Source organism: Archocentrus centrarchus, chromosome 20 (assembly GCF_007364275.1).
Source record: "Archocentrus centrarchus isolate MPI-CPG fArcCen1 chromosome 20, fArcCen1, whole genome shotgun sequence".
In the NCBI taxonomy this organism is placed as follows: domain Eukaryota; kingdom Metazoa; phylum Chordata; class Actinopteri; order Cichliformes; family Cichlidae; genus Archocentrus; species Archocentrus centrarchus.
In genome coordinates this window covers 11,746,138-11,760,069 of record NC_044365.1, presented here as the reverse complement: position 1 = coordinate 11,760,069, position 13,932 = coordinate 11,746,138, and the positions used below count along the sequence as shown (strand labels likewise).

The window sequence follows — 13,932 nt, the reverse complement described above, 5'->3', positions numbered from 1 at the left end:
CTCTGTGTTAGCCCTGTGACAGGCTGGCGACCTGTTCAGGGTGTACCCTGCCTCTCGCCCTATGACAGCTGGGATAGGCTCCAGCCCCCCGCAACCCTGAAAAGGATAAGCGGAAGCGAATGAATGGATGGATGGATGGATGGATGGATGGATGGATGGATGGATGGATGGATGGATAATGTTATTCTATGCCTAGTTATATCTAAACTTATATGAGCAACATTCATACCCATGTAGTGGACTGTGTGCTTCTGGAACTAGCAGCATGTTGAGAGAAGACTTTCAGTTGGGAAATCAGAAGCCATGCCACAGGATATTACTCAGTCTTTCTCCCTGCCTGCTTCCCAATTCACCAATCCCTGTGTGCCAAGGAAGCCTCTCTGCTTCATATTAGCCCAAGGTTCATGTAAGCCTCCTCTGACACAGCTCTGCCCCTGCTAACCTCCCAGCAGCAGCAGGTTGAAGGAAGAGCTTATGAGACAAGTGTGGTGATATAAGCTCGCTTCTGTTATGTGAGAGATAAAACCCTTTATTCCGAAACGACACGAACACTGCAGAACTCTTTGATTTACAGTTTAACTATGTGCCTGTCATGTGCTTCACTTTTACAGAAAGAGGACAGAGGCAGAAGACCAATGTGCTTTAAGTCACGGAGAACTAAATGAAACATGCACTTTACCGTACCTCTGCATTCTCAATGCATGCACAAAGAGCTCATGCAGCACTAGATTGAACATCTGCACTGGGGTTTTTTTTTAGCAGCGACCACAGCAGACGGATTCCATCAAGCTGGTCAATGATTCTGAAGAAAGAGAAAGGCATTAAAGTGTTGAGAGAAACAAGGGAATGGAAGAAAAGAATGAACAAACATAGAAAACCTTAAAAAAGTGTTAGATTGTGATTTTATTTAGATCTTTCATTAAGGTTAACTTCATGCTTGAAAGATATATGAGTATATCTTCTTAATCATGTTGGTTTCTCAGAGCTCCGGCTGTATCAGCTGGCCAGCACCAGGCTCAGTACAAAAACAGCCAAACGGGATCAAAGCATCAATCGATTTCAGCAGTGGCTTTTCATCGCAACTTGCCTTCAGTGTTTCAAGGTTCTTTTCCAGGGCCTGAAACCCCTCCACTGAGCTTAACTCACATACATCTATGTGTAGTGCTTCATGCATGGATTTATAAATGTGACCTGAGACAAACTTACACTTTACATTGGTGGCTTGTATTTAAACTAGAGCCAAAAAGAGGAGCACTTTCCAAATTAAACAGAGCCAGAGACAGGTCGCTCTATATTTCATTGAGTCTGAGTGAAGTTTACTTAAGCATGAGCTGTATTTCATGTAGTATACATGACTGTTTTTAAAACTGCAGTCGAAGTCTGAAAACTCAAAGAATTACGCCACAGTGCACCCGTTGTCTGGTATAAATAACATGTAACGTGTTCCCCATGTGTGCTTCCACCAACAAGGCCGACATTGAATGCTGTCATAATTACTTAAACACTCCCTAATCACAGTATCTCCGTGACTGGCAACGAGCGAACACTCATCAGGGACGTCCCCTGCGCCATCTGTCTTCCGTTTGCACATAAATCAGTCTAGAAGGATCATAACATCAGATTCTAGTCTGCGGGGCCTCTTAAATCCAGCCCCAAAACAAAAGTGAAGCGTCACATCATCCGCCAAAACAGCTCCGTCTTCCCATGAAACAGGTATGAAATAGATTAGCAATGAAGTTACAGCAGACAGTGATGGATTAGAGGAGAAGACCACAAACCTTGGAGGCATTAAAACAATGTGTGTTCACCCTTGTAGCTACACAAGATTCAGGAAGTGTTATGTCATTAACCACACATTGCCTACTGGTTGAGAATGAAAACAAACATGTGAGTATTTCATGGAAAACTTGAAAGTAATCAGTGTTTGTTTCTTCAGTAGTTCTGCATGACCTGATTCAGAATGACAATGAGAGAATGATTGCGCTGATCAGCTGAAGGTGCTTTAGAGAAAAGGTTTCTTTAGGTATAATCAAATCATGTTAACTGGCAGGAGTGTTGTAGCTTACGATGTGGTATCATTCATACATCATCATAATGTTTGTTAGCTTGCCAAACATCATCTATCACTGGTAATCTGCAAAACAGCTCCAGCCGTGTTGGGCTGAAGCAAGAAACAGTCAAATGTGAGTTATGTTAATTGCTCAGCAAACTACTGTACACATACACACATGTCTCAAAATAAACTATCACCGCAAAACATAAAAAGGTGGCTGTTGAAATAAAGAAATGTCTGTTTACAGCTAAGTGTGAAGGCTGAAAGATTCCATGCTGTGGCCTAAATATGCATACCGTGAGAAAACATGGAGAACATGATGAACAAATGTAACACACTTTTCCATTTGTGTGAAACTTACCACAGTAACTGGCTATATTCTATCATATTGACATACTTCACTTTTTATTGAGCCTCTTGGGTTTTGCCTCCAAACAAATGTAATGGGCTCACACAATTGCAATAACAGCTAACTAACAATGTGAATTCAGACATTAAGTTGCATTTGTGTCCAGTACTAATTAAGACGGGTATTGTAGTCCTTAACAGTCTTGTAAAAGCAATGAGGCACAGATGGAAGCTCCACAGTGTTGTGCAGTATTGAGGGTGAGGTCAAATGAGCAGAGAATAAAGAGAGCTCAGGGCTCTGCTTCACTGTTTTCTCAGCCATGTAGTCTTGGACAGGGCAGGGCTTTACGTATGTTAGCCTGACCAGCTCAGCTCCTAACAGTGACCGCAAGCCTATAGTAAAACACTGGGAATTAAACCACAACCATATTTAACACAGCAGGTACAATAAACAAAGCTTTTAAAATCTGTCATTAAGCTGGGGATCAAAGAGTAACCTACCTGCATAATTACAGATTTCTTGAAGCATCCATTCATGGCCAGTTAATGATAATGTGTTTAGATCCTGGACTTGGTGTCACTCTTTTGTAAAAACATATGACATCAATACAAGGCTCAAAATATGTATGTTTGGAGTCATTTTAGAGATGACAGCTGGTTAGCCACTAATCACATTTTAAGAGACACCTCGCACAAGGCTGTTTGTCTTGTATAAACTGTACTGCAAATATCAAAGACCATGTTAGCTGGTAGGATGTACACAGAATGAGACAGACTTACACCATGTTATCCTTGTCTGTAGCACAGGTACCCACTGCTTTGGTTACTGTATATTTACAAGCTGCGCCTGGTTAGATCACACAAAACACGTGCATGAATCAGTACAGGATCGTGTTTTAAACATGGCATCACCCTTAATACAAGGAAGAGACAAATCTACATACCTGGTTTGGGCTTGTGAGCAGGCTAAATAACAGGTTGATGCTTCAAAACTCACACATGGCAATCTTGTTACCAGGTATCTGTCCAAATTCTCCCAGGGCTCCGACTACATTGACCAAGACTTTGTGAGGCTGATCAGTTAGCAGACTAAGGGGCTCGACACACGGGGAGCGACGTCGCTCGCTCTCCATTCATTTCCTATGGAGCTTGTGCGATGAGGCGACAATCGCTTGCCCTCCTCTAGCTAAGCGACCGGCGACGTTCGTGCATGTGAAATTTCGAGCTCGTACACGTAGACGTGCACACGCGACCAGGCGACGCGACACAACAAAGTTGGAAAATGTTCTACTTTTGTCGCTGTCGCGTGGCACTAAACCAATCAGCAAGAGTTTCATTGACTGACCAATGAGCGAAGAGTATGCTACACACTGCAGTTTGCAACCACTTTCAGCAGGAAGGAAAGCATCGTTTTAGCTGTGTTTGACTTTCCTATATTATATGACACTTCACGCAGTGATTATCGAGTTAAACATAAAAGGCAGCCATATGAGAACGTGTTGGTGCAAGACTAACGTTAAACAGACGGATAGAGAGGACTTTTGTGCTAATATAGGATGAACGCGAGGTTGTCTTTTTCTTTTGTAGAGGAGACTTAACAGCAAGATTTCTGTCAGTTCCAATAAAATCTTCAGACTCCTCATCTTTATTCCCGTGTCTGACACGGCCTGCTTTGAAAATGTCTAAATCCCTCCAGTTTCATAACCAATCACATTTCTTGGAGACGAGTGACGTAAGAGCGCGATTCGCAAAGCTGCCGTCGCTTTCGCGTCCCGTGTGTTCGGTTTCACCCCAGTGGCGATGCGACCCATTCGTCGCTGTCGTTTGTCGCTCCCCGTGTGTCGAGCCCATAACTGTTGTTGTTGTTACTTCTACTGCGGTAACTAAGTAATTTCCTAGATAAATAAAGCATAGTGCTATGAAAAAGTATTTTCCCCCTTCCTGATTTCTTTCTTTGCATTTCTTACATGAGATACAAAATACAAAATGCAGTTTTTACTGTAAATGATGATTTCATTTATTGAGGGAAAAAAGCTATCCACACCTATGTGGCCCTATGTGAAAAAAATAATTGCCTCCTAAACCTAATAAGTGGTTGTGCCACCCTTGGCAGCAAGAACTGCAATCAAGCATTTGCTATAACTGCCAATGTGTCTTTCACATCACTGTAGAGAAATTGTGGCCCACTCTTCTTTGCAGAATTGTTTTAATTCAGCCACATTGGAGGGTTTTCTAGCATGAATGGCCTGTTAAAGGTCATGCCAAAGCATCTCACATCCAACCTTCATTTTATGGTTTTTGAGCCATTCAGAGGTGGACTTGTTATATTTGCGACAGAAGGACCCAAATGCACAGCTTGTGAGATAGAATTTTATAAACAAAAAACAACCATGCTGCTGCAGAGTCTGGCTTGAGTACTTGGTGGCTCTGAATGTGCCCCCCTGCTGGTACAGTTCCAGCCATATGCAACTCGCATGCATGTCAATTTCACGCCCAGAACAGGGAAAGTGTGACATCCACATGGTGGACCAGCATGTCTATTCCATGCTTTGGTGTGATATTGGGTTGCGAGCTGAGCTGCAGCGGTTGGCAAAAAGGGAAGGGACCTGCTGTGACAATGGTGTGAAGATGTTTAGCTACAGTAACAGAAGACAAGATGTATTGCTGCGGCAACAGAAAGGAGCTTGACTGTGGAGGTGAGGAGGAAGTGTGTCCTCCGGCAGGGCTGACAATAATAAATAGTTCACACTGAAAGTCTTTTCTTTGCTGGGTGCCAGAATTGCAGCCTGAAGCAATGCCATGACCCAAGGGTTTGATGAAATGTAATCATCCAATAAAGCTAACTGAATTAGCTTCTCACATGGGTTTCAGGCTTCCAAATGGGCACCCAATGAGTAGATCTGAAATTGGGTTACTGTTTCTTCAAACTCTTCAAAAATAAAAATTGATTGATAGTCTGTGGGGTCCACTGTCTGGCCTGACTGTACTGTTATGGTTGTGGCAGAAGGACTCAAATGCAGGACCTTCGAGGCAGAACTTAATAAACCAAAAAAACAAAACAAAAACCCTTTATTTAGGCGGAGTAAGGGAAGTCCATCAAAAGTCCCAGAATGACAATGAATGTCAGAATCCAAAGGTTTTGCATAACACACGAGACACTGAACACGGTAAGATAACAAACAGGAACACAGGCATGAGACAATCTGACAAAAGACAAAGGGGTGACTATGACTTTATACATGGAAGGCAATGAGGGCGTGGACAAACTTGGGGAACAAAACACAGCCAAACTAGATCTAGTCATGAGACATAGGAAGTAAAATAAAAGCAAGGCACAAAGGACAAATGACTAACAAAATAAAACAAGATGTAACATTATAGAGAAACATATAACACAGAAATTAATACTTAAAATGCAAGGGAACACTTAGGCAGGCTAGATTAAGCTAACATATAGAATCTAACACAAATAATCAATAGAAACTAAAATAAAAAATAACATAAATCCAAAGGCAAAACACAGAAGAATTAGGGAACGCTTTATAATACGACCCGCGGGCTGGCCATAAGAACACCGTACAACGGTGACTAATGGTGGTTGTACCATGAATAAGGCCATACAACCGTGACCAAGTCTAGCTGTACTGTGAATAAGGCAGTACAACCTTGATTAAGACCGTACAACTGTGACCAAGGCTGGTTGTGCCGTGAATGAGGCCGTACAACCATGAATAAGGCTGGTTGTACTGTGAATAAGGCCGTTCAGCCGTGAATAACACTGGTTGTACTGTGAATAAATCCATACAACAGTGACCAAAGCTGGTTGTACCGTGAATAAGGCCATACAACCGTGACCAAGGCTGTACAACCGTCAATAAGGCTGGCTGTACCGTGAATAAGGCTGTACAACTGTGACCAAGGCTGGTTGTACAGTGAAGAAGGTCTTACAATCGTGAATAAGGCTGGTTGTGCCGTGAATAAGGCTCTGTTGTATGGCTGTACGGTTGTATGACTCTGTTAACTGTAATTTCCCCAATTGTGGGACTAATAAAGGTATTCGTGGTCATGGTTGTACTGCCTTATTCATGGCCCAACCAGCCTTTGTCATGGTTGCACAGCCTTATTCAAGGTACAACCAGCATTGATCATGGTTGTACCGCCTTATTCACGGCCAAAACAGCCTTTGTCATGGTTGTACGGCCTTATTCATGGTACAACCAGCCTTATTCACGGTTGTTTGGCCTTATTCATGGTACAACCAGCCTTATTCATGGTCGTACAGGGTTTTTCACAGTACAAGCATTCTTGGTCACTGTTGCATGGCCTTATTCACAGTACAACCAGCCTTATTCACGGTTGTACGGCTTTATTCACGGCACAACCAATCTTACTAACTGTTGTACTGCATTATTCACTACACAACCAGCCTTTGTCACGGTCGTACAGGCTTTTTCACAGTACAACCATTCTTGGTCAGTGTTGCACGGCCTTATTCACTGTACAACCTGCATTGTCATTGTTGTACGGCCTTATTCACAGTACAACCAGCCTTATTCATGGTACAACCTGCATTATTCATGGTTGTACGGCCTTATTCACTGTATAACCAGCCTTGGTCACAGTTGTACAGCCTTGGTCACAGTTGTACGGACTTATTCACAGTACAACCAGCCTTATTCACAGTTGTATGGCCTTATTCATGGCACAACCAACCTTACTAACTGTTGTACGGCCTTATTCAACGTACACCCAGCCTTGGTCATGGTTGTACGGCCTTATTCACAGTACAACCAGCCTTATTCATGGACCGTGACAGGACTAGCTGGTGAGTTTCAGATCACTGCCCTGCTGCATAACTCAAGTGTGCTGGAGCTTCAGGGCACAAAATTATGGCTGGACATTTTACTTCAGGGTTTTTCTTGTAGAGAGCAGAATTCCTCGTTCCACCAATTACAGCGAGTTGTTCCTAACCATCTTAAAGATTTATCTTCATGTTCTTCATGATTTATCTTCATCCTCTCTCAGACTGATGCTGAAAAGATAATTCATGCATTTATTACTTCTAGGCTGGACTATTGTAATTCATTATTATCAGGCTGTCCTAAAAGCTCCCTGAAAAGCCTTCAGCTGATCCAAAATGCTGGAGCTAGAGTACTGACAGGGACTAGAAAGAGAGAGCAGATTTCTCCCATATTGGCTTTTCTTCATTGGCTCCCTGTTAAATCTAGAATAGAATATAAAATACTTCTCCTCACATACAATGTCTTGAGTAATTAGGCCCCATCTTATCTTAAAGACCTCATAGTACCGTATCACCCCAATAGAGCACTTTGCTCTCAGACTGCTGGCTTACTTGTGGTTCCTAGGATACTTAAGAGTAGAATGGGAGGCAGAGCCTTCAGCTTTCAGGCCTCTCTTCTGTGGAACCAGCTCCCAGCTTGGATTCGGGAGACAGACACCCTCTCTATTTTTAAGAATAGGCTTAAAACTTTCCTTTATGATATAGTTTATAGTTAGGGCTGGATCAGGTGACTCTGAACCAGCCCTTACACTGATAAAAATATCCTGCCCTATTTACATAATAAAATTAAGGCAACTATTGCATAATTTATTTATGTTGATCAAGCAAGACTTTTCTGTGTTTAAAGTACTTACTTATTTCTTTACATGAAATATAAAATCCAAGTAAAGTGAACTTAATTTTGTTAAGTAGATTAAGCAAAACTAAACTTTGTATAAATCACTCAACTTTTTCAATGTAGTAAATGAAATTTGCAAGTAAAACCAACTTCATTTCATTATGTAGATCAAACAAAAAAAACCTTTGTATAAATTACTTCATTTTGTTAAATGTATCTAATGATTTTTCTTAAGTAGAATTAACTTGATTTTTGCAGGTACACGTAAAGCATAACTATTTGGTAAATGGACTGGTTCTTATGTAATGCTTTTCTACTCTGTGTGAGCACTCATACAACACGTTACCCATTCACTTCAATGAGTAACTAAGCTAAGTGCTTTTATTGTTTAACATTCAAACACATTTATACTCCAATGCTTGGGTCAGAGAGCAACTTGGGGTTCAGTATCTTGCCAATAGATTCTTTGACATGCAGCCCGGAGGAGCCGGGAATCAAACCGCTGACCTTCTGATTAGTAGGTGACCTGCTCTACCACCTGAGCTACAGCCACCCCGTTTGCATTTATATATATATATATATTTTTAGATATCTACAATTATTTCTGAAAGTGAAATTTATTGAATTTATTACAGATTGAGCACAAATACCGATTCTTTTCACTATTTTACTATCCCTAACATAAAATGAGTTATTTTAAAGTAGCATTTCATATTGAACATATATTCAATCTTATCTGAATTGCTAGCCTGATAATGACAAAAACTTCATGAGCAAAGGAGTGATATTGGGGGAAAAAAGCATTTTTCATGTCAGAAATTATCACTTTTTTGTGCCACTTTTATTTTGAAGCCATCAGGATCTTTTTTCCGTATCAGATTAGAAACACATACTACAGCAAATCAAACAGCACGTATAAAAAAAAAAAAGCTTTTTCCAAAACTTTCTCCTATCAAAGGAGAACGAATCATTTGAATCTTCTAGAAACATCTGACAAGTAAAGCAGGCAACAGAGTAAAGAACTGTCGACTCATGTGTTCAGTTCTGCTCCCTGGCTTCAGCATGGGTTCCATGAATCAAATAGCTACAGTAGCTCAAGATATTATACAAAATACAAGCTAAATAAAAGCACTGAGATTAAAGTGGTTTCCACGTGTAGAACAGGGGAAACATAAAATACAACAAAATTTGTGGCAGTTTCTTGCAAACATTTAATAATTCTATTAAACAGTGTACATGGAGCAATGATTGTTGAAAAAAAATATATATGTGTGTGTGTGTGTGTGTGAAGTACATACGCAATTTAAGTCCATTTTGCATTGGCAGAGAAAATGCATTTACGAAAGGCATATCAATTGCACTACAACATTAAACTAAATTTCTCAGGGTTTACAACTTAAGAAGACATCCATGTAGATGTCATGATAGAAATGATCAAGTCTCTGTCTCATTGAGAGGATATGCTCTTCATCCCCCTCAAGTCCATGCAGCAACTTGCATATCCCTGCTTGTGGACGTGTGCCTTTCAGCTTCTCCCTGCTGGCCATGATGTGAGGATCTGGCAGAGGACCTGCAAAGTGAGATATGTCAATTTGAACATAGCTTTCATTATGCCATGAGACCTTGCAAACTAGGACAGTCACACTAATCACCTCTCTGTACATGTTTGTAACTCTTTTAATAGTTAGTTTAAGCTGCTGCAAATTTTAATAATAAAGTTTTATTATAAATTGGCAAAGATATATACAAGGCATATATGAAAAGCAATGCATACTATTCACTCTTATGTTTGTCTTAGAAATGAATTACCATCTTTAAATAGCTGGGGGCTATATATATATATATATATATATATATATATATATATATATATATATATATATATATATATATATATATATATATATATACTTATATATAGTTTTTTGAGAATATTTATTTATTTACTGTTGATCTATTAGCATAACTGGTGTCTGCAGGCAACCGAAACTGCAGGACGCTCAGGCAGCACCGGGAAACCACATTTAACTGCCAAATAACAAACGATTGCTTATTTATGGTGACAGGTTGCAACCTTGGATATACTATAAGGACCTGATCAAGATTAGAGCCTAAAGACTTTCTATTTGCAAAGCAGAAAGGTCATGTAATGTTATCTAGCTAACAAACTGACTAATGGTATCCTTATTAATTAACAGCTAGAAAAGACAAAAACACGTACCTCCATAATGTTCAATGAAGAATTTGTAGCCTTTGTCCAGTTTTGAACATGTTGTCAGTGAAAACATGTCTGCATGTCATAGTATATTCTAATAATCAGAATCAGAATCAGAAGGTTTTTATTGCCATATGGGTGAACAGGTTCACAGCATTAGGAAATTGCTGCGGTACTTCGTGCTTACAGAAAAAAAACAAATAAGTATAAAAACTATAAGACAATATACAAGTATACAAATTGCAAATATACAGAGATATTAGAGCTATAACTATAGCACAATATTACAAAATTACAAAATATACAGTGCAGAGACTAATTAAAAGATAAAAGAATGTAGACTATATTCCACTAATATGTACATCAGTGCAGTCAGACAGGTGCATAGACATAGGGTCATCAGCGTTTGTGGAGGGTGGTGGTAACAGTCTTAGGGTAATTGTTCATGAGTCCAACAGCAGAGGGGAAGAAACTGTTCTTATGGCGGGAGGTTCTGGTCCGTATGGACCGTAGCCTCCTGCCTGAGGGGAGAGGGTCAAAAAGTCTGTGCCCAGGGTGAGAGTGGTCGGCTGTGATCCGACCTGCACGCCCCAGTGTCCTGGAGGTGTACAGGTCCTGGAGAGATGGGAGGTTACAGCCAATCACCTTCTCAGCAGAGTGCACAACGCGCTGTAGTCTCTGTTTGTCCCTAGTGGTGGCTCCAGCGTACCACACAGTGATGGAGGAGGTAAGGATGGACTCAATGATGGCAGTATAGAACTGCACCATGGTCCTTGCTGGCAAGTTGAATTTCTTCAACTGCCGCAAGAAGTACATCCTCTGCTGGGCCTTTTTGACAACAGAGGTGATGGTGGGCTCCCACTTGAGGTCCTGGGTGATGGTAGTTCCCAGGAAGCGAAAAGAGTCCACTGTGGTGATGGGGGTGTCAGTCAGGATGATGGAGGGTAGAGGGGCTGTGTGCTTCCTAAAGTCCACTATAATCTCCACTGTCTTCTGGGCGTTCAGTACCAGGTTATTGTGGCTGCACCAGGACACCAGACGTTTGACCTCCATCCTGTAGGCCGACTCGTCCCCGTCTGAGATGAGTCCGATGAGAGTCATGTCGTCTGCAAACTTAATAAGCTTGACAGACTGGTGGTCAGAAGTGCAGCAGCTGGTATACAGGGAGAAGAGCAGAGGAGAGAGGACACAGCCCTGAGGAGTGCCAGTGCTGATGGTCCGGGAGTCCGAGACATTCATCCCCAGCCTCACGTGCTGCTTCCTACCGTATACCGTATTTGTGGCAAATGTATTAGACTGCGTAAACTCCATCCACCGGAAGTAAAGATCCCCAGCATCGAGGCCGAATGGAAGTTGTGTGACGTCATGTGAAAAGGGTCTATACCAAATAAACAACGCAGATGAAACGCAGTAAAGATAACAAGATTATTTTTTGTTGTGTGGATGAACTTCAAAAGATTGGCTCTCAGTACTTAAACAATTTATTTTCTGAAAAAACTTACAATGTCTTGTATCTTGAACAAATGTTTTTGACCTCAATACTATGTATATTTGTGTAAAGATACTAACTTGATTTTTTATTGTTGATTTCACAGATTCAGTTATGTTAGATTTACTTCACCCCAGAATCATTTTTATCAGTGTAGTTATGCTGCTATAGGCCTAGGCTGTTGGGGGTTTCCCATAATGCACTGTTTCTTTTCATTCATTATTTACTTTGTTTATACTCCCCTCTGCATTTAATCATTAATTATTAATCTCTGTCTCTCTTCCACAGCATGTCTTTTGTCCTGTCTCTCGCCCCTCAGCCCAACTGGTCGCAGCAGATGACTGCCCCTCCCTGAGCCTGGTTCTGCTGGAGGTTTCTTCCTGTTAAAAGGGAGTTTTTCCTTCCCACTGTCACCAAATGCTTGCTCATAGGGGGTAGTTTTGACTGATGGGTTTTCTCTGTATTATTGTAGGTCTTTACCCACAATACAAAGCGCCTTGAGGTGACTGTTTGTTGTGATTTGGCGCTATATAAATAAAATTTAATTTTAACTGAATTGAATTGACGTTCAGGTCCTGATGTAAGTAAAGCAGCTATCACTATCCCTAGAACAACCTTGGATTTTCTAATAAAAAGCAAACAGAGCTAGTACTTGCAGATCACAAAGTCAAACTCAACTGCCATTATTGCCAGCCCACATCAGCTGACACTGCAGCCAGTACTCCTCTAAATCCCCATACAGGGCATGCTATTTATACTATTTTAGCCTGGCCTTCCAGACTAAAGTATTTGTCCTGTGTCTCTCCCCTCAGCCCAAACCAGTCGCAGCAGATGACTGCCCCTCCCTAAGCCTTGTTCTGCCAGAGGTTTCTTCCTATTAAAAAGGAGTTTTTTCTTTCCCACTGTTAAGTGCTTGCTGTTGGGTTTTGTAATTATTGTAGGGTCTTTACCTTACAATATAAAGCACCACGAGGTGACTGTTGTAATTTGTCATTGTATATATAAAATTGAACTGAATTGGCCTTAGTTGCCATGCATCTGCAAGCCACATTGCAACCCACCTGCTCTCTGCTCCTCCTTTCATGCTGTTTCTGGCTCAGTCAAGGTAAAAACCTAGAAAAATACATGTGTGTCCACAATGGGGAAAGGTGCTTGGCCAAAACTAAATCAATGAGAAATGCAAAAAATCAACAGCTAGTACAGAAAGCAGCTCCAGTTGTACCTGTTAACTGCATCATGGAATCAATATTGTTTGCAGAACAGAGCCATAGCAACAAATATTTTACTACAGATGAAATTAACATTTTTTAAATTACAGTGATCACTGATTGGTTGAGGAGCTCTCAGCCACACAACACACTATCTCTTACTGTAACCCAGCAGTGCAGGCAGTTTTCCCACGGCTCCTCACAGTTGTCCCTTGTGCATTATTTGCATAACCAAAGCTTTGCTGTGGCTTGGAAACTCTTCCTCCCTTTTTTGCTGCGATTTTGCCTTGTTTGCCAGTGCTATAGAGTGGTAAACTATAGTAAACATTTAAAAGGGATATAATGTGGTAGCAAAAAACCTCAACAAACCTCTGATGTACAGTTAAGTTCTACGACTGTTTTTATTCACAGTTACGGTTGCTGGCATCATGGCCCGTAAGCTATTGTAGATGGCCAAGGTCATTTGGTTTTGGTCAGGGTCCACTGACAGACAGCCTATTCTTGCAAGTGAAAACACAGCTAATGAACAGAGGAGCTGCCAAAGCTAACTTCAATGAAATTCACCATAACAAAAAACAATGGTTTTCCTATGCCATTGCTGAAGTGTCATCTGCACTTGACTACAGTAGAATTATCTTGAAATCACAGACATAACTTTTGATAAATGAACAGCAGGTTGTGTCTATTTTTCTTAACCCAATCCCAGTTGAAGTAATTGCGTGATGGCAAGAGCAACATTACACAAAGCTGCCTGAAGTGGCTTCTACTGCAAACACTGGGCTCCACACAACTGGAAGCTTAGGAAAGCCTGTCTGAAAACACAGAACCACAGTGGAGCTTCTGTGCAGCAGATTTTTATGATTGATTGTCTGCCTTTTCCTGTTCTCATTCATCTCTGCTAGTCACACATTCAACTAAGTGCAGGAAGATTAAAGGGTGCTTTTTGTACTATAGGATTTTTAGGCAGGCCTGAGTGAAAG

At 41.0% G+C, this 13,932-nt stretch overlaps 1 pseudogene; it reads right to left on the bottom strand.

The window, feature by feature from the left end:
* LOC115799913 (armadillo repeat-containing protein 4-like) overlaps nt 1-13,932 on the bottom strand; it is an 84,880-nt pseudogene that overhangs the window by 18,462 nt on the left and 52,486 nt on the right.